Below are 21,782 nucleotides of genomic sequence, written 5' to 3'. Positions count from 1 at the left end.
GTTTTTCATTTATTTATTTATATTCTTTTGGTACTGAGACAAATAACCTCAGAAACTCCCCTGGCTACTTCCAATGAGTTTATCTTTAATGCCATTGCTCATGTGTTTTATTTCCCATGTACTTTTTATCAGCTTTCCTACAAGTCCATTGGTATTGAATTGGATTTTATTCCTTGTTTACAAGACCTCATATTGTTTTAAAAATGAGGTATCACATAAAGCATTTTCCATTGCATTCAAATTTCACACCAGTCCTGGATCATCTGTTTTAATGCCATACCTGTCAGCTTCTGAGCATTAAAGATCATTGCACTGGCTTTACAAATCATAGCACTGTTTTCTAAAATCATAGCAGCAAAGACCTTTAAAATCATAGCACTGGCTTTAAAAATCATAGCACTGGCTTTAAAAATTAAAACACTGGCCTTTAAAAATCATAGCACTAGCTTTAAAAATTATAGCAGAGGGTCAGAAATGGGAACACCTTTATTTTTTGCACTAGAAGTTCTTCATATTCAAGTCTCTGTATAATTACTGGTAGGTATTTTTTTCTATAGGCTTAGTTTACTTACTGAACAAGGAATGACCCATAAACAGGACAGCATTTTAGGATCAACATTCATATGTTTTGGAACACCAAGGCCAAATGTGAGTGCCAAACGATTATGTTATGCCTAAAGCATAGCAGTTGCGAGGTACGTCTAATGCTGACCACAGAATTTTCTATAAATATATGTACTCTATTCTGGCATTCATCTATAACATCAGTGACATCACAGATGAAGAAGTTGAACAGATATGTCCCTAAGCATTCATAAATGGGGTACTATACTTGTCTTTTATTTACCTGTTCACAATGTGAACTTTAGCTGTAAACTGCAATTTCTTTCCAGGAGGTAAATTTATCAGCTAGCTGAACAAACAGCTAAATTCCTCAAACGTTTTCTGCAATTTATATATTTTATACATAAAACATTAATCAGGAGCAAATCCATTTTTTTCAGAAAGAACAACGCTCTTTGGCTTGATAATGACCTACTTATTATCATGGAGTATGAATAAGTAATGAACTGAAACATATATTTCACAAGAAAAGAGCTAAAGTAGTTGTTGGTACTGGAAACATGGCAGAAGTTTTGTTGGATTCTGCCTTACTGACTCTATGTAAGTTCACTGGAGGCTAAGAAAAACGTTCCCTATAACAGTGATGGCAAAAACCTAACACCAAGACATAGACAAGACAATTGAGAGCAATAAATCAGTGGTTGGGTTGTGGGTTCTTTTATTAAGTTGCACTGGAGTTAAACTATGAAGACAAAGCCCCAGTGATCTAACTAGAGCAAAACTGGATAAATACTGCACAGACCAAATCCCCACCATTGATTATTACCAACCTACCATCGACTGTAAAGAGAATGTTTTACTGGTGTTTCTTACATATTGCTTTTATTTAGTGGAAAAGTTTGAATGGGCACAGGAACCATTTTCAGTGGAGGCCTGGGGAGAAAGGCTCCAATGTTAAAAAATACAGTAATAGACCGTGACACCAACACATATACTGTAATATACAACAGTCTGTACATTTTTCATAGCAAGGTAAATTGCATTTCAAATCTGATAAAATATTCAGACATGCATATTGTTGCTAGCTACATCATAAAGTAATATATCTTACAAGAGATATAGTAATTAGTGAGCCAGAGCTGAGTAGCAGAAGACAAGGGAAGTTAAATGTGAAAGTGTATAACAAAAAGAAGAGAACAGAGGGAGTTACAGTACAGGTAGGAGAAGGATATAGTATGAGTTGCAGTGCATGTAGGAAGATGAGATGGGGGGAGTTACAGTACAAGTAGGAGGTGGACATGGTAGGAGTTACATTACAGGCCAGAGGAGGATATGCTGGCAGTTACGAGAGGAGAATATGGAAAGAGTTACAGTACAAATAAGAGGAGAATATGAAGGGAGTTACAGTACAAGTAGGAGGAGGATATGGTGGGAATTACACCACAGGTAAGAAGAGGCTATGAAGGGAGTTACACTGCAGGTAGGAGGAGGATATGGTGAGAGTTGCAGCACAAGTTGGAGGAGGATATGGTTGAAGTTACAGTACAGGTAGATGGAGGATATGGTGAGAGTTACAGTACAGGTAAGAGGGGGATATGGAGGGAGTTACAGTACAGGTAACAGGAGGATATGGTGGGAGTTACAGTACAGGTAGGAAGAGGATATGGTGGGAGTTGCACTACAGGTAGTAGGGGTATATAAGGTTAGTTTCAATACAAGTAGGAAGAAGATATGGAGGAATTACAGTACAGAAAGGAGAAGGAGATAGAGGGAATTACAGTACAGGTAGGAGGAGGATATGGGGGAGATACAGTACAGGTAGGAGGAGGATATGGGGGAGATACAGTACAGGTAGGGGGAGGATATGGTGGGAGATACATACAGGTAGGAAGAGGATATGGTGGGAGTTACAGTACAGGTGGGAAGAGGATATGGTGGGATTTACAGTACAGGCCAGAAGATGATATGGTAGGAGTTACAGTACAGGTAGGAGGAGGATATGGAGGGAAATACAGGTATGTAGAGGATTTACAGTACAGGTAGGAGAAGGATATGGAGGGAGTTACAATACAAGTAGAAGGAAGATATGAAGGAATTACAATACAAGTAGGAGAAGAATATGGTGGGAGTTACAGAATGGGTAGGAGGAGGAGATGGAGGGAGTTACAGAATAGGTAGGATGAAGATATGGAGAGAGAGGTATCGTACAGATAGGAGGAGGATATGGTGGGAGTTACAGTACAGGTAAGAGGGGATATGGAGGGAGTTACAGTACAGGTAGCAGGAGAATATGGTGGGGTTACAGTACAGGTAGGAGGATGATATGGGGGAGATACAGTACAGGTAGAAAGAGTATAAGGTGGGAGTTACAGTACAGGCCAAAGGAGGATATGGTGAGAGTTACATTCAGGTAGGAGAAGGATATGAAGGGAGTTGCAGTACAGGTAGGATGGTGAATATGGTGGAGTTACAATACAAGTAGTAGGAAGATATGGGGGAATTACACTACAGGTAGGAGGAGGCTATGGTGGGAGATATACTGCAGGTAGGAGGAAAATATGGTGAGAGTTACTATCCACATTGGAGGAGGATATGGGTGGAGTTACAGTACAGGTAGAAGGAAGATATGGTGAGAGTTACAATACAGGTAAGAGGGGGATATGAAGGGAGTTACAGTGCAAGCAACAGGAGGATATGGTGGGAGTTACAGTACAGGTAGGAGGAGGATATGTGGGGAGTTACAGTACAGGCAGGAGAAGGATGTGGTGGGAATTACACCACAGGTAGTAGGAGGCTATGGAGGGAGTTACACTGCAGGTAGGAGGAGGATGTGGTGAGAGTTACAGCTCAGGCTGGAGGAGGATATGGTTGGAGTTTTAGTACAGGTAGAAGGAGGATATGGTGGGAGTTACAGTACTGGTAAGAGGGGGTATGGAGGGAGTTACAGTACAGGTAACAGGCGTTTATGGTGGGAGTTACAGTACAGGTAACAGGAGGTTATGGTGAGAGTTACAGTACAGGTAGGAGGAGGATATGGGGGGAGTTACAGTACAGGCAGGAGGATGATATGAGGGGAGTTACAATACAAGTAGGATGAAGATATGAGAGAATTATAGTACTGGTAGGAGGAGAAGATAGAGGGCATTACAGTACAGGTAGTAGGAGGATATGGGGGAAATACAGTACAGGTAGCAGGATGATATGTTGGGAGTTACAGTACAGGCCAGAAGAGAATATGGTGGGAGTTGCATTCAGGTAGGAAGAAGATATGGTGTGTGTTACAGTACAGGTAGGAGAAGGAACAGGATGGAGTTAAAGTACAAGTATGAGGGGGATATGGTGGGACTTACAATACAAGTAGGAGGAAGATATGGAGGAATTGCACTACAGGTAGGAGAAGGATATGGTGGGAGTTACAGTACAGGTGGAACGAGGATATGGTGGGAATTACACTACAGGTAGGAGAAGGATATGATGAGAGTTACAGTACAGGTAGAAGGAGGATATGATGGGAGTTACAGTACAGGTAAAAGGGAGATATGGAGGAGTTACAGTACAGGTAACTGTACAGGTAAAAGGGAGATATGGAGGAGTTACAGTACAGGTAGGAGGAGGATAAGGACAGAATTACAGCAAAAGTAGGAGGAGGATATGGTGGATGTTACAGTACAGGTAGGAGGATATGGTAGGGGTTACAATACAGGTAACAGGAGGATATGGTGGGAGTTACAGTACAGGTAGGAGGAGGATAAGGGCAGAATTACAGTAAAAGTAGGAGGAGGATATGGTGGATGTTACAGTACAGGAAGGAGAAGGATATGGTAGGAGTTACAGTATAAGCCAGACAAGGATATGCTGGCAGTTACAGTACAGATAAGGGGAGGATATGGAAGGAGATACAGTACCGGTAGGAAGAAGATATGGTGAGAATTACACCATTAAGGGGAAGGATGTGGAGGGAGTTACACTTTAGGTAGGAGGAGAATATGGTGAAAGTTACAGCACAGGTTGGAGGATGATATGGTTGGAGTTTTAGTACAGGTAGGAGGAGGATATCGTGGAGGATATTGTGGAAGTTAGAATACATGCAGGAGGAAGATATGGGGGAATTACAGAACAAGTAGCAGGAGGATATGGTGGGAGTTACAGTACAGGTAGGAGGAGGATATGGTGGAAGTTACAGTACAGGTAGAAGGAGGAGGAGATGGAGGGAATTACAAAACAGGTAGGAGTAGGATATGGAGGGAGTTGCAGTACAGGTAGGAAAAATATATGGGGGGGTGTTACAATACAAGTTGGAGGAAGATCTGAAGAAATTACAGTGCCGGTAGGAGGAGGAGATAGAGGGAGTTACAGTACAGGCAGGGGGAGGATATGGTGGGAGTTACATTGCAGGTAAGAAGATGCTATGGGGAGAATTACAGTACAAGTAGGAGGAGGATATGGAGGGAATTACAGTACAGGTTGGGGGAAGATATTCTGGCAGTTACAGTACAGATAGGAGGATGATATGGCGGGTGTTACAGTACAAATGAGGGGAGGATATGGAGGGAGTTACACTGCATGTAGGATGAGGATATGGTGAGAGTTACAGCACAGGTTGGAGTAGGATATGGTTGGAGTTATAGTACAGATAAAACGAGGATATGTTGGAATTTACAGTACAGGTAGGAGGAAGATATGGGGGGAGTTATGGTACAGGTAGGAGGGGGATATGGTGGGAGTTATAGTACTCATAGGAGGAAGATAAGGTGGGAGTTACACCACATATAGGAGGATATGGAGGGTCTTACACTGCAGGTATGTTATGGTTGGAGTTATAGTACAGATAGGAAGAGGATATGTTGGAAGTTACAGTACAGGTAGGAGGACGATATAGTGGGAGTTACAGTACAGGTAATTGGAGGATATGGTGGAAGTTACAGAACAGGTATTGGAGGATATGGCGGGAGTTACGGTACAGGTAGGAGGGGAATATGGGGGAAGTTACTGTACAAGTAGGAGAAGGATATGGAGGGAGTTACAGTACAGGTAGGAGGAGGATATGGTGGGAGTTATAGTACTCGTAGGAGGAAGATAAGGTGGGAGTTACACCACATATAGGAGGATATGGAGGGTCTTACACAGCAGGTAGGTTATGGTTGGAGTTATAGTACAGTTAAGAAGAGGATATGTTGGAAGTTACAGTACAAGTAGGAGGAGGATATAGTGGGAGTTACAGTACAGGTAATGGGAGGATATGGTGGAAGTTACAGAACACGTATTGGAGGATATGATGGGAGTTACAGTACAGGTAGGGGGGATATGAAGGGAGTTACAGTAAAGATAGTAGGAGGATATGGAGGGAGTTACAGTACAGGTAAGCAGAGAATATAGAGGGAGTTACATTACAGGAATTAGGTGGATATGGTGGGAGTTACAGTACAGGTAGGAGGAGGATATGGAGTCAGTCACAGTACAGGAAGGAGGAGGATATTGTGGAGTTACAGTACATGTAGGACGAGGATAGTGTTGGACTTACAGTACATGTAGGAGGAGTATAAGGTGGAAGTTACAGTACAGATAGAAGGGGGGTCAGGTGGTAGTTACAGTACAGGTAGGAGAATGATATGGAAGCAGTTACAGTACAGGTAGGAGGATGCAAAGTACCTTGATAAGGTAAGGGAAAACAGCTCTTGTACTTTACAAAAAAAGCACCAAACCAGGCATGTCCAAGGGTCAGCTTCCAGTGATTTCTGCACCTTGTAAATCTGGGCATACTGGGACAATGCAGTAATTGCCTCATGTACACAGACAACCCTCTCCTCCTATCACCCAACACTACAACCTGTGATAGATGTACTTACATAGCCAAACTAGAAGCAAAGCTCTCTCCACCCAATATTGTGCTAAACAGTCAAGAGGAGAAGGTTAACACGCATACTACACCTCAAGCAACAGATAGCCCTTCTAAACCCACACCACCAACACCCTCACATAGCAACACTAAACTCTCATATGCGGAGCCCCTTAACAGTAACCTGCCCAAACAACAAGGACCTTCGAAGCTGAAATGCAAAAAAAAAACAATCACAACCAAAGTGTCACATAGCTCACAACAACAGTGTGCCACCCAACAACATCCCCAAAGGCAAGACAACATACCCAACACTTTAGTCACAGGTGACTCTATAGTCAGGCACATTGATGTCCCACTCACCAGGCTGAACAAGAAGAAAATTACAGTCAGCTGCCTGTCGGGTGCCAGAATCCACCACATACCGCATGCACTCAAGTCACTCCACAACAAGTACAAACATGACTCTGTCATTGTCCATGTTGGAGTGAATGACTGGAGACATACCTCCCGGGACTTCATGAAAAGAGACATGGAAGAGCTCTCAGATCATGTGCCCTAGGCAGGTATGACCCTAGCCCTGTGTAGCATCCTGTCTTTGCCCAGAATGATACCACAGTATAAGGACAAAATGACTGACTTCAATTGGCTAAGCTTCTGGTGTCATTCAAAGGGGATCCAGTATCTGTCTGCCTGGGACGACATGATCAACAGACCAAGATGCTTTGCCAGAGATGGTCTACACCTGTCACCCCTGGGATTCAGGTTACTGGCTAAGGCCCTTGCCACCCCTATAGTGCCTATTTTAGGCAAAGTTCAAAGGACAAAACCACCACTGTAAGAGGCACATGCATGCAAAATCTGAAGGTAATGCTACTCAATGCTAGAAGTCTAAACCTCAAAATGCACTCTCTCGAGGCACTCCTAAAAATGGAGAACATCAGTATCTGTGCAGTAACTGAGACCTGGTTCAAGGATCCAGAGAGCACTACTGCAATACCAGGCTGCAACTCTTATCACACTTTTTGGCCACCAAACCAGGACTGAAACACTAAAGGTGGAGGAGTGTCCATATTCTCCAAGGATATTCACACCACCAGGCTAGTTGCCTAACACAATGCATCTGAAATTCTCAAGGTGCAACTAACACCATGTAAGACTGCAATCCAAATTGTAGCTTGCTACAGATCCCCCACCATGCCCCAAGATTTCTCACTACATCTTTCTAAACATATTGGAAAATATTAAGATACAACCAAACACCCTAATACTGGGTGATTTCAACTACTCCACCATTAACTGGGAAACTTACTCATATACCAACACCTTTGCCCAACGGTTCTTGGAATTCATAAATTCCAATGCCCTGGATCAGCTAATCCATAGTCCCACCAGGGGCTCCAGTATCCTAGACCTGGTCATTACCAACATGGGAAAGTGATGCTCCACACCTATGGTCACCACCTCGTTGGTTAGGTCTGACCATAAGCTAATTACCCTTGATCCACAACCCTCTCCCACCTCCCAGTAAGGAAACCCCCATAAATAAACTTCTCCAAAGTTAACTTCATGCTACTCAAGTCAGAAAGGACAAACTTCATGACACCCATGCAGTTCGACTGCTGAATCCTACACTAAGGCACTGTACGAGCACATCCACTCATGCATGAATTGTGCCATCCCAAATAGAACTAAGATTCTCTCTTCCAAAAAAAGGAAGCCAATCTGATTGTTCCCTGCCATAAACAAACTTTACAACAAAAGGAAGAAACTGTTGCAGAAAAGAGGAAAATCCCAGGATGTAAAAAACTTCCTTACCAGCCTCAGTAAGAAGCTGAGATCCCTTATAAAATTATCCAAAGCTAGTTACGAAAATAAAATTGCCAAAGATTACAAAGACAAACACAAGGCATTCTATAGCTATGTCAAGAATTTAAATGGTAATGCTCAGATCTGCTCTGAGCTGCAACAGAATGGCATTACATATACTGATCCCAAGGATATTGCCAATATCCCGGCAGATTGATTCAGTGCCAAGTTCACCCCTCTCTCACTCCCTAAAGGGCCCATCTCAATACCGAAAGATTGCCAAATTCCAGTAATATCGGCCACACAAGTAAAAAATGCACTATCCAAAGCTAGGAATACATAATCCATGGGACCAGATGACATCCTGGACTGTGTATTACATGAACTACAAAATGAATTGGCATCTCACCGAAGTGTCATGTTTAATCATTGCCTCACCTCAGGCTTCATGCCCACTGAGTGGTGCACAGCTACAGTTATCCCACTCCACAAGGGGGGGAATCCACCTTGGATCCTGGGAACTACCACTCCATCAGTCTGATGAGCCTGAGCTGCAAGGCCATGGAATGTATTATCATGGAACTTATAAACAAAGACATTGGCAACCTTCAAACACTGGACCCCACCCAGTTTGGGTTTGTGAAGGACCGATCATATCTCCTGAACCTGACTGACTTCTTCAAATCAGTCTCCAGAGCTGTGGAAGAGGGTAAGGTGGTCCACACAGCCTATCTGGACATCTTCAAGGCCTTCAACACCATCCTCCATGCTGGAATCATAGATAAACTTACTAAGCTGGGCATTAATCCCTAAGTCACTCAATGGGTTGCCAACTGGCTTACTGACAGAACCCACACTGTAAAAGTAGCCAAATCCAAATCCAGCTCCAGACAAGTGACAAGTGGAGTACCTCAGGGTTCAGTCCTGGGACCGCTATTGTTTGGCATCTACTTCTCTGAAGTACAGGCCAACACTAAGGGACTCTGGCTAACAAAGTCCACAGATGACTGCAAACTGGAAGCCATTATTGAATCCCCAAATGATGTGGATACTCTACAAAAGGGCCTTACAGAAATAGATGCTTGATGCCAGAACCATGGGCTCAAGCTCAATGCCAAGAAATGTATAGTTATCCCTCTTTGGGAAAAAACACGTACCCGTGAATTACCACATAGGTGGCAGCACACTAAACACCAAAAGTGTGATAAGAGATTTAGGGACACAGGTGGACAGCAGTCTCACGTTCGATAACCACATCACCGCAAGAGTCAGGAAATCCTTCTATGTGGTACACATCATCACTAAGGGCTTTTCATCCAAGACAAAGGAGGTCATTGTCCCACTGTACTCATCCCTCATTAGACCCATTATAGAGTACAACACCCCGTTTGGTATGTACCTCTCAAGACATCTGCAACAACTGGAAAAACATCAGAAATACCTCACTAAAAGAATCACAGGCCTAAAGCAAATGCCCTGTGCTGACCATCTAAAAAAACTCCAGCTACACTCTGTGGCATATTGTCTACTCAGAGGTGATCTCTGCTTAACATACAAGGCCATGTCAAACCCAAAACTGTTGAGCATGCTACACTTAAAGAAATCCCAATCCCTCAGAGTCACACACTCCAGGGATCTAAACCTTGTCATCACAATGAACAAAACATGCTGTAGGGATAGATTCTTGACCCAGAGACTCCCCAGACTCTGGAATAGTCTACCCATACATGTCAAGCAGAGTGCCTCTTTGGCCGTCTTCAAAAAGAACCTCGACGATTGGACGGGAGATAGGAAATTCTCCCTGGGGATCACATGAGTCACCCTTCTAGACAGGGGTCCAGGGAAGTAAATATTGTGGAAAGAAATAGCCAGGGAATTGTTATGGCTAGGCTTGGATAGGCCCAAAGGCCGATAGCCTAATACCAACCTATGAACCTATGAACCTATGAACCTGTGATATGGGGAATTGCAGTGCAGGTAGGAGGAGGATATGGAGGGAGTTGCAGTACCAGTAGGAGTATTATATTGGGGGAATTACAGTACAGGTAGGAGGAGGATATGGATAGAGTTACAGTATACGTAGGGGGTTATGGAGGGAGTTACAGTACAGGTAGGAGGAGCTTATGGATGGAGTTACAGTGCAGGCAGGAGAAGGATATGGTGGGAGTTACAGTGCAGGTCATAGTAGAATATGGACGGAGTTCAGCAGCATGAGATTAAAAAGCAGTGATGAGCTAATTTCGTGCAGCCCAATTGCAGAATTGGAGTTGAATAAATGACATTTTATTTGAAGTTTGAATGACTTTAACAAGCAGTTCTGTTTTACTGTAGGGGCAATGAAGTTTCAGGTTTTTGATACTTGATGGGAGTAAACGGAAGAGCCTAGTGAGTGATTTAGTTTTAGATATGTAGACGATCATTGTCAGAAGAGCACAAACTTCTGGCTGGTTTACATGGTTGGCAAGAGGTGAACGGTCATTTGGTTTGATTATTAGATTGTGGATAAAGGGGTTTAGGGATAATGTGAGTTGCTGAAGTTATTGAATCAACTGGAAGTCTTTTTTTCACATGCCCACCAAACCACAATCCCAACAATCAACAAACAAAACAAATCCCCTGTCCAAAAAGCACACACACAACACAAGCACACCAAAATCCTTATAAACCTACACTAAACCTTACATACACAACTATCTATGCACTAACCTTAACCCAAACCCTAACCCTAAGGTCCGCCACTATTGCACACTCACCTAACCCACGCTCTAACTCTAACTCACTTAACCCACACGTAATCCTACAGTCTGTCACTATCACGCACTCACCTAACCCACGCCCTAACCCTAACTCACTTAATCTGCCCCTAACCCCACACTTAACTTAACATGATGGTGTTCTCAGCATTGGGATTTTCAACTGTCGATCATCTCCGTTGGCGATCATCCGGTGTCAGTGTTCTCATCATCGACGTTTTGCAGTTTCAGCATTATCAGGTAGACCTATATATATATATATATATATATATATATATATATATATATATATAGGTCTACCTGATAACGCTGAAACTGCAAAACATATATATATATATATATATATATATATATATATATATATATATATATATATATATATATATATACACAGATGTATGCATATGTATTTGTTGTGTTTAACATATAAACCTTTAGCTACAAAAAAAAAAAAAAATCACCAAGACCAAAGGACATGGTATAAAACCAAAACTATTAATCAAGTAACCAGTCCATATAAAATGTTGACTGTCAGATTTTATTAAAAAGTTAAATACATTTGCTCCTTTGGCCACAAGACTTCATCAGAATAAATACCACACTCAACTGCCACTATTTAATTTCAATTAAGAACCAATGATGCTATTAGTTCATATCCTTAATTACTATAGACATTACATACTTTCAAAACATTTCTTAAAAATCTTTAAAGAATTATTTGATAAAAGTAACTTGAGCTTTATAACACATTTCTCAGGGATACAATTAGTAGACACATACTGTAGTCATAAATCCCTGCGAGATTACTGGCATCCAAAAAAGCTGCCAAAACAATTCTCCATATAAAATAGTTGCAAAATGGGCACTTGCATTTTAATCACCCCCCTACTACAGAAGAAATGTTTAGTTAAAGGTTAACTCCTAAGATTATCGCACCTGGTATTAGATGACATGGCATTTTTAGCTGAGGTACACAACGTACATATACATTTTTTGCACCTTTTGGCTCACTGTCCCATAGTGCTACATGATTGTATAAATCATTACTATTTATGTACTTTAGATTTCAGGACAATGGATTGCACAGTTTTGCTAGTGTCTTGGAATACCCCCACCCCCACCAAGTTTTAATCGTATTCTGATGGGCTTTGCAGATATAGCAATATTTCTCTTATAAGAAATCTTTTATTTCTGGACATGAAAAGACTGAAGAATTTACTATACCGTGAAAAAAAACACTTTATGAGGTTTGAATTATAATTAACTGAGGAATCAAAAATATATTAATTTCCCCTATAAGTGATAGCTATATTGGCATAATTATTGTCTACAGGAGTACCCTTCGCTATGCCAGAAATTTGATGATAGACGTCCTTCTCAAAAATAAATATATTGCCACTCTGTACCAAATCTAGTAGGAGACAATCATCTGAACCGTCCTTCTCCCTCCATAATCACTGCTTGTACAAAAAAAAAACTCCTGGATAGCCTGTACACCATACAAATTAGGTACAAGAATCAGTAGTGAATGAATATGCAAAGGTACAAGAATATTTTCCGATACTTCATTTGTTTCATACCAAGAATACAATTTCTGTAAAAACATCCTTTATTAGAGAAAGAACTTGAATAGTAGGGGAAGACACAAATTAGTATATATGCACAACTAATTTCCTTTTGTAACTGGAGCTCACATACATGATTGTTCATTTTATCTATAACTGCAAAGACTTTAATATCATTCAGAAATCATACATTTGTTCACATAGTCAACTTTGCCTATAATAACTATTGTAGCCTGCTTAACAACAATTTCAGCAGTTTTTGAGTTTTGAGTTTTTGAAGAATCATGGTCTGCCCTACAAAAATTATACTTTATTCATTTTTTTTTTGCTCATGTAATTGGCATATCTGCGTTTCACATATAGCGTGAAAAACAGTAACCACCAGTGCTAGTGAAGGAGTTTAGCCTAAATAGGCGCTTCAGCGGCAAGTGACAATACACACATCACCAGTATACACACAGTACAACATGGTTACTAAATGACCATGCAGAAAGATTGATTTTTCTACAACTATATTTCACTCTATAGTACAAATAAAAGTCCTAGAACTACATGTCTCATCACATCAAGATGAAACAATGCCCATTTTGCTGTTAAAGGCTTCTTTTTCAAATGGGATGCTAAACTTTTCAATTAAACACACATTACAGAATTAGGTGCAATTTGAACACAGGAATGATCGCATTTATAAATTCATGTGAACAAAATGCCTTCAGTAATGCGGACAGGAATTAAGTGTGCAGCTTAACAATCATTTATTGCGGTCTCCGCTTATTGCATATGGACTTTCAAGGCTATAACAAGTCTGACTACTTTTTAAACCATCACACTCAACATAAGGGAGGGCTGTTCTTACCCTACTCACCACCATACATCTACTCTAAACATACAGCTGGAGAGACTACTGAGGTTCCCCAACAGGAAAATCCAGGGCCTCAAACATCTACCCTACACAGATAGGTTAAAAGCCTCTAGGGCCTCAAACATCTGCCCTACACAGATCAGTTAAAAGCCCTGTCCCTCTACTCAGTTTCATACATAATCCTCAAAGCAATCTCAGACCCCACCTTAATGGGACTGCTGCATATCAAGCACATTAAGCTCCACTCGAGCAACCCTTATGTGTGACCTCACCCTGGTCTGTGATATAAATAGGACTTGTTGGCAGGACAGATTTCTGCCCCAGAGACTCCCCATCTGTGAAATGACTCCCTCTCCACATCAAGCAGAGTATGTCATTATCCCTTTTTATGCACAGCCTGGATAACTGGATGGGAAACAGAAACACTTCCCCTGTGATTCCACCTATGTCCCCGCTCGACAGGGGCTTTGGGTGCTGACTTGTCTAAACATGGGGTAAAGTATTGGCTAGGCTTATAAGGGGGTCAGAGCCAATAGCTTCTTAACCTCCTATAATCCTATAACCACAAGCTTCTCCAACTGTTCAGTAAGCTATCGCATGGTTAAATCAAATGCCTTAACGGGCCCATTCTAAACAAATACTATTATTATCAATCACACAATGGCAATTATACAGCATAGCATTCATGCACATCTTTCAAAATGTTTTTTATCCTGACCAAAAAAAACCCTCCTCCCCCACTTATTATCCCTTATGTTTACTTTTGTGTTTTGCCCACTTATTATCCTTTATGTTTACTTTTGTGTTGTTCCCAGTACTTGTTGTTTTTCGTGTTCCTACTCACCTACATTCCTCATTTCCCCACCGTTTATATAACCCACAAGATTGTCACTTTGCTGTACACACCTACTTTCTTCTATATGATGGCTACTCTATTGTCATTCATCATTCAGGTTCATCATTGTGATGCTGGATTGCACACATAATTGCCCATAGCTGTCACTTCAGTCACATCCCCCAACTATAGGGCCAGAGAACAGCCTAGGACCATTTGCTCCCCTATGTCCTCCCCTTGCTTTTCTTTGCAGTTGTTTCATCAGCAAGCCTGTGCTATTCAGTGGCTAACATATGTCTGATTAGCTACTACCCACTTTGCCCAGTGACCTCCCACCAAAAAATATTTAGCACTATGCAGGTATGCAGTACTTATCTTTGAATCCCATCCTTAGTGTACTTTTTAACTTTAAATTCTGTATCATACCAGCTTAATCTCAGCTGAGCTAGATAGATTACTTTTCTAATAATTCAACTCAAATTTCTCAACTGCTGAAGGTTTGAAGTTTCTACCTACAACATTTTCTTTGCCTTCTGATAGCTTTTTAAAGACATTGCCTGTTACTTATTTTCAATCAATCAATTATGCATTGGCTTTAAGCCCTTCAGTTGTCTACTGTAAGATCTGAAAAAGGCATATAATCAGGCAGTGCTCTTGGGCCTTCCCTAAAATGGGACTCAACTTGTTGGACAGCTGGGATGAAAATTTACAAAAAGTAATAACATTTCAAAATGTTAACCCCCTCCAAAGTCAGAAAACACAGTAGCCTAAGCTCTGTACAACCCATGTCAGTGATTGCACAGAGACTGCTTTACCTACCAGAAACCCAAAACTAACTAAAAAAAAAAAACCTTGTGGAATCCAAAATTAAACAGGTTGTACAACAAAATAAACAAAGTCATGGCTGAAATTATGATGTGTACCACCAAAAAAGATACAACCTTTCTCATCAAACTGAACAGACAACTAATAGGACTGAGTAAGTCTAGGAAAGCAAATTGTGTGGTAGATATGGCATTCCAGGCCAAGGATAGCCATACGAACTTTTTTTAGCTAGTTTTGAAACCTCAAAGGCAGCACACAATAATGTGCCAAACTGCTGGTAAATGGAGCCACATTCATGGGTCCAGGAGATATAGCAAATCTTCTAACTGACAAAGTCAGCTCCAACTTTACCCCCCACCACACCCTCAGCCACGTTTCCAGGAAAAGAAATCCTCCTAAATAGGTTGAAATATCATCTATCACAGCCACTGGTCATCATTATTCAATCATTACCTCCACTGTGGCATTGTGTCACAGGAATGGAAGACTGCAACAATCATCTCTCTGCACAAGGGTAGGCGATCAACTGTTCCAAGAAACTAAAGAATCATTAGTCTGACTCGTCTCATGTACAAAGCCTTGGAAGGAATTATCATGGAAATGATTAATAGTGCCATAGGAAACCTTCAGATACTGGACCCTACCTAGTTTGGTTTCATCAAAGGCAGTTCCTGCCTACTGAACCTGGTAGACTTCTTTGAGAAGGTCACCAAAGGAAGGAATGAGGGCAAAATGGTGCATACTGCCTACCTTAACCTAGCTAAGGGATTTTATACAATACTCCGCTTGGGCATTGTAAACAAAGTAATGGAATTAGGCACACACCCTTTTGTAAGTTACTGGATCACCAACTGGCTCACAGACAGAAAAGAGGAAGTTAGGATTTGGAGAGACCATTTCCATAAAGAGGCACCAGTGGAGTCCCCCAGAGCTCTGTGCTGTGTTGACTCTTCTTTTGGCATCTATATTTTTAGACGTTAAGGCCAATGTCAAGGCTGTGGGTTATTGACTTTGCAGAGGACTGCAAGCTAGGAACAATCATAAAAACCACCAACACACTAACATCTTACTGTAAGCTCCAACACAGCCAAATGACTAGTTCCAAAGCCACAGCTTAAAACTAAATGCAAAGAAATGCATAATAGTACCTTTTGAGAAGTCAGCCACCCAAGGAAACTCTCTCATTGATAACCCCCCAAACATTGTTACAGTAGAAAGGGATTTGGGGACTCATAGATAGCAACATGACTTTTGACCAACGTGTCTAACACTGTAAGAAAATTATGCTATGCCACACAACTTATAAGTAAGGGAATGGCATCTAGGTCCAGAAAAGGCATTGTGCCACTGTACTATACCTTCATCAAATCCATCATTGAGTATAATGCCCCCTTTGGTATGTACCTGACCAGGCAAATGCAACAACTACAATGTCCACAGAAGTTCCTCACAAAAAGAATACAAGGTATAAACACAATGTCATCTGCAAATCACCTCAAAGCCCTATCTCTGTACTCTGTTTCCTATAGACTACAGAGAGGCAGTTTATGTCTGGCATACTAGGCATCCTTGTATTCTGCTCTAATGGACCTTTTGCATATCCACAGAATGAACATCATCAGAACTACTAGATCTAAGGATTTAAACTTTACTTGCAACTTAAATAGGACATATTTGATGGACAGATAAGTATCACAGAGAATCCCCATTCAATAGAATAGGCTTCCCATCCATGTGAAGGAAAGCCCTTCCCCAGCCCTATTCAAATGCAAACCGGACTAGTGGATAGGAAATTGTAATTTCAACCCTGGTCTGACAGCTGTATCTCTGATGGACAGATGCAGCCATTAAATCATGGTCTAGGTAACATATACCCCCTTAACATAACCTATAAGGCACAATAACTTGTGGGATATATTTGGGTTGCATGGCAAGGATTATAAAGCCATCAATGGTCATTTGCCTAGTATAAAACTATGAACCTATGAATATTGGGAGGAAAATAGAGAAGCAATAATAAGCCTGTACTGAATCCAACATTACTGTAAGGCTTTTGCAAAATCTAGAGGTTTACAAAAAAAAAAAAAAAACAGAATTGTCTGGGTAATACAGTAGGGACGTACTGTTAACAGAAGGTAAAGATAAGAGTGTAAGCACATCTACTGTGCCATAATTACTAGGTATAGACAATGCCAAATAGATCTATGCCCTGCCAGCTTGACACTCAACTGTGGCAGCAGAACAGTAAAGATTAGATAAAAAATAAATTAGTTGTGGAATTAAATTTCAGATCTGTATCTTCACAGCCACACCAGCAAGGCTGTTTTTAACTAAGTTCTAACTACTTTACTGAAGCTGAGACTTGAGCTCTAGATTTAGACTTAGAAATATTATTATACTACAGATAAGTCTTCAGCCAATACCAAACTCTCCTGTTCTGATTCTTGCTGTAATACCAAGGGAATGGCGTTCAAGCTTTGTGAATGAACAGCAGGGACAGATATTCTGCTCAACAAGGTGTCCTAGACTAGGCTTTCTAGACCCATCATTTTGTGAACCCTAAACAATTAAATGACTCAGACTGCATTCCGGCACTATAACCACACCTCCTTAGGGTACAACACAGAGCAGGATTCATAGATGTGTCAAGCAACTTAGGCTTGGAATGCTCGTTATCATGAAAATGAGCATCTTATGTAACAGTGCAGTAGTGTCTGAAGACGGATTTGGAAGAAGTCTAAATACGTTATGTCATTTTACTTGATTCTTATGTCTAAAACATCTAATACTTAGAGGAATACATATCAGGATGCATATTCATGTTTATGCACACAAAACTATCAAAACATGTCGAAAGTATCCTGACCCTTGGTATTACAGCAAGAATCAGAACAGGAGATTTTGGTATTGGCTGAATATGAAGAGGTTATTGCTGAAAGAAGAAAGCTATATAACTTGCCGCAAAATGTATACTGATGGATATCAAAATATTAATGACTGATTTGCTACTGCCACTGCAGTTATAAAAAGGATTAAAAAAATAGAAGGTAATAAACACAAAGAAGAAAAAAATGAAAACTATATGAAAAGTACTTATTGAGAAGAGTGCATCTTAGCCAAATCCCAGAAAGCAATACTTCATTTGACTGATTTACCTGCTGGCCCACAGTAGTGATGCTGCAGTAGCATTGTTGCCTCACAGCAAGATGTTGTCCCTTTCGATTCTCAGCTAGAGCATCTTCTGTGTGGAGGCATATGTGAATGGGCATGCCTTTGTTGAAGGTTGTGCGTCAGAGCTGGTAACTCGGCACTAAAAATCCACTACCAAACATTAGCGGACCGGAGTTCCGCTGTGGCGACCCCTAACCGGGATAAGCCGAAAGACACAACAACCTGCTGACTTCAGAATGTAAAGGCTAGGCTAGTGGGCTAGTGGTTAAAATAAAACAAAAGATCAGACCGTGGTAATAATATTAATAACCTATGACAGCCTCAAATTCTAAATAGAAATAACTTGCAATCTGTAACAGTAAACTAAAGTAAACAATGCATGTTCTCATAAAAACAGATCTGTTCTTTTGGATCTAATCCTTCATGAAACATTACATAACCAATATCTACAGCATGAATGGATAACTGCTTCTGCTGTCTTTATTAATGGTATACATTTTAATATGTCCCTAGATCTTCTGCTTTGATTTTGTTTCTCTAAATGATGTAGCACACTGAAGCATTTCTTATAACCTTATTATTTGATTCCATCGCCCTTAAAAAGCAGTTAATGTGTTGGTGGTGGTATTAACTGAAACTGGCTAAAAAGACATTTCACACAGCACTGTTTTGCTAACTAAAATGCATTAATTAGGCCTGCAAACAGAGAGAGTCTAATTACACAGAAATATTGTAAAAATAGTGCCGTAAGAATTTTCACTTTAGCAATAATAAATAATCTTGTTATGTTGTAGAATGTTATTAAAATGCAGGCATAAGAAACATCTACTCCAAAACATTTTAACTTGTTTTAAAAAGTTTGTAGTTGTCAAATGGACACTTAAACTGCTTCATTCAATCTTAACAGAAATCCCCAGTGCACTTGTGTTAGGTCTGCTATGCTCTCAGCTCCATAAAAAAGATGAACAACGACTCCCAGACTATAAAATAAATTATGCACTAGACTCATGTGATCAGGCAACATGAAAGCTACCAATAGCTTAGATATACAGCATACAGGTAGGAGCTAAACTAACATAGCTTGTTTGAAAAAATGCCAGATTTGTTCTACATAATGGTATTAGTAATACATACATACTGAAATATAAATGATTCCCTAAATGTTACCCACTTGCAGGCATCCTACAGTAACATGAAGCAATTGGGAGTTTGAATGTTTAGTGTTTAGTGCACGTTACAGCAAAAATGGTTCAGTCTTGCGGCTGTTACTAAAAGATTCCACTGCCCGGAACCGGTATGCACCTCGTGGTTGGGGATCACTGAGTAGATGGGAAGTAGAGCAAACAGCGACTATGCATAAGCAGATAAAACATGTGTGCGTACTTCACTCTCTCTCCTCTCTCTCACACACACACAGACAGCCACACAAACAAACTGCCTCTTCTGCATTCAGATATGCATCATTCACTCACACACAGACAGCAGCACACACAATAAGAATGAATCACATTTACATTGGTGAATTTCCATTTAACACTCATTAAGCAGTGAAAGTGGTGCTTAGGAAGTGTAAACAGTGGCTAAATGGATATGACTAACATTGGATCTACATGCTGACACTAACACTATCACACATGCAACCACAGCATGGTGGATGAGACCAAAACCATGGACTTACGTAAACATCGGGTGGCATATTACAGAAGAACAGGAGAACAAAAACAACAGTACTAATTAACAGCAGAAATTGGGGGTATAATGTTATATGCAGGATCACAAACTGAACAAAACTTACTGGACAATAGCAGCTACTAATTTCTGTGTCCAGGGATGTTGCCTGCAGCTTCGCAGAAGGGAGTATTCCAATGCAGTTTTTCATCCAGAAGGAAACAGTGGTAGTAAAAGAGTTCCACAAGCAGTTATGCAGCACTTTATGGTACCAGAGAATGGACTGGCCTAGAAATTGTCTATGTTACAGTGTGAGAGGATCTGCAGGAGAGAGAACTACTCATTTGACTGTGTCGAAGGTACGTCAGGAAGGGGGAGACAATTTGCAACTGAAAGGATGTGATACTAAAGAACGGGGGATGGGCTTTCCTGCCCTATGCTTCAGAAAGGCAGAAATGTAGAACTGACAAATCTGTTTCTGCATTCTCGTAAGTGTAGGTGGCTGGGATGAGTTTACAAGGATGGAACACATCTCATGGTTGAGCTAAACTGTGTTTAAGCCCGGAGATTTCCTTTAATCTACAGCCTGTGTATTACAAGGGAACATCCATGTGTAGCTTTTAAATCAATTAATTTGTTAAATTTAGACTAGCATATTATTGAGGGGTCTATAACAGATAATCAAACTGTGATAACTCCGAATACCAAAACATCGAACCACAAACTCCAAAACATAATAAGTCCGAAAACTCAATACTATGAAAAACAGAACTCCGAAAAGCAATGGTCGGCCAGCTTCACACCCATACGATAATGTAGCAACACAGAAACACTTCACACTATTACTAAAGCCCCCCACACCCCCCTACTTAAATATACCAACTCCAAGATCACACCACAGTGGAGACTTCATGCATATGCATGCTTGGGACAACTATAACCATTCGGAGTTTTGAACTTCAAAGTTATGAGTTTTCGGACTTCTTACATTTTGGAGTTTGCGGTTCGATGTTGTGGTATTCGGACATATCACACTTCAGCATTATGATATAAACACATTATTGTGAGTGGTCTGTATCTGTAATTTGGATTTGCCAGTCAAAAATGTAATGAAATCCTTGTGTATGATTTGATAAAGTTTACTGGAAAGTTTTATTCTTCATATTTTTATTCTCTATTCGATCCACAACAATCAGGCTTCCATCAGCTGCTGGCCCATTTAGTCCACCTTTACCTCAAGCATAACAGGACACTGTGAGTTGGACTGGGATGCAAAAGTAGGAAAACAGCACAGGGATTCAATGATAAATATCTATGCCTCACAGCTCCGAAGTCCATAGTTCACTCCTGATCTCCTATCAATGTCTTTGTGTTGTTTGGCTTGTCAACGGCTTTTAGGTAAATCTTCCATTATTTTACAACTTCTGCTGTACTTGGCTGTCCTGAATCCAGCCATACATTGATGGCATATGTTAGAAGTTGTAATGTAAATCAGATTTAGAGTTAAATTATGCTTTGCCTCCTTCTTAACTGCCTCTATCATGTGTATATGTATATATATATATATATATATATATATGTGTGTGTATGTATGTATATATGTATCATCTAGACCACCTCTGCTTTTGAAAATGCTCAAAACTAATTGGTTCAGTTCTTCTATTTTCCCTAAAATGGAGAAATCATCCAATGAACCAACCATAGAAGTATTAACTTTCATAATGAATTCATACCATCAGAGTTTGCGCACATTCACTTCTGTAAAATGAAAATAGCATGTACAATTTAAGTAGAAGAAATATAACCATGTAATAAGGAATCTTTACTCAGACATGGACCGATTATTAGTTTATATAGAACACTAATACATTGCCTTCAAAATGAACAAAGGCAA

Source organism: Protopterus annectens, chromosome 3.part0 (assembly GCF_019279795.1).
Source record: "Protopterus annectens isolate FY-2018-M chromosome 3.part0, PAN1.0, whole genome shotgun sequence".
In the NCBI taxonomy this organism is placed as follows: Eukaryota; Metazoa; Chordata; order Ceratodontiformes; family Protopteridae; genus Protopterus; species Protopterus annectens.
The sequence above is the reverse complement of the archived record's forward strand: the minus strand, read 5'-3'. Positions refer to the sequence as shown.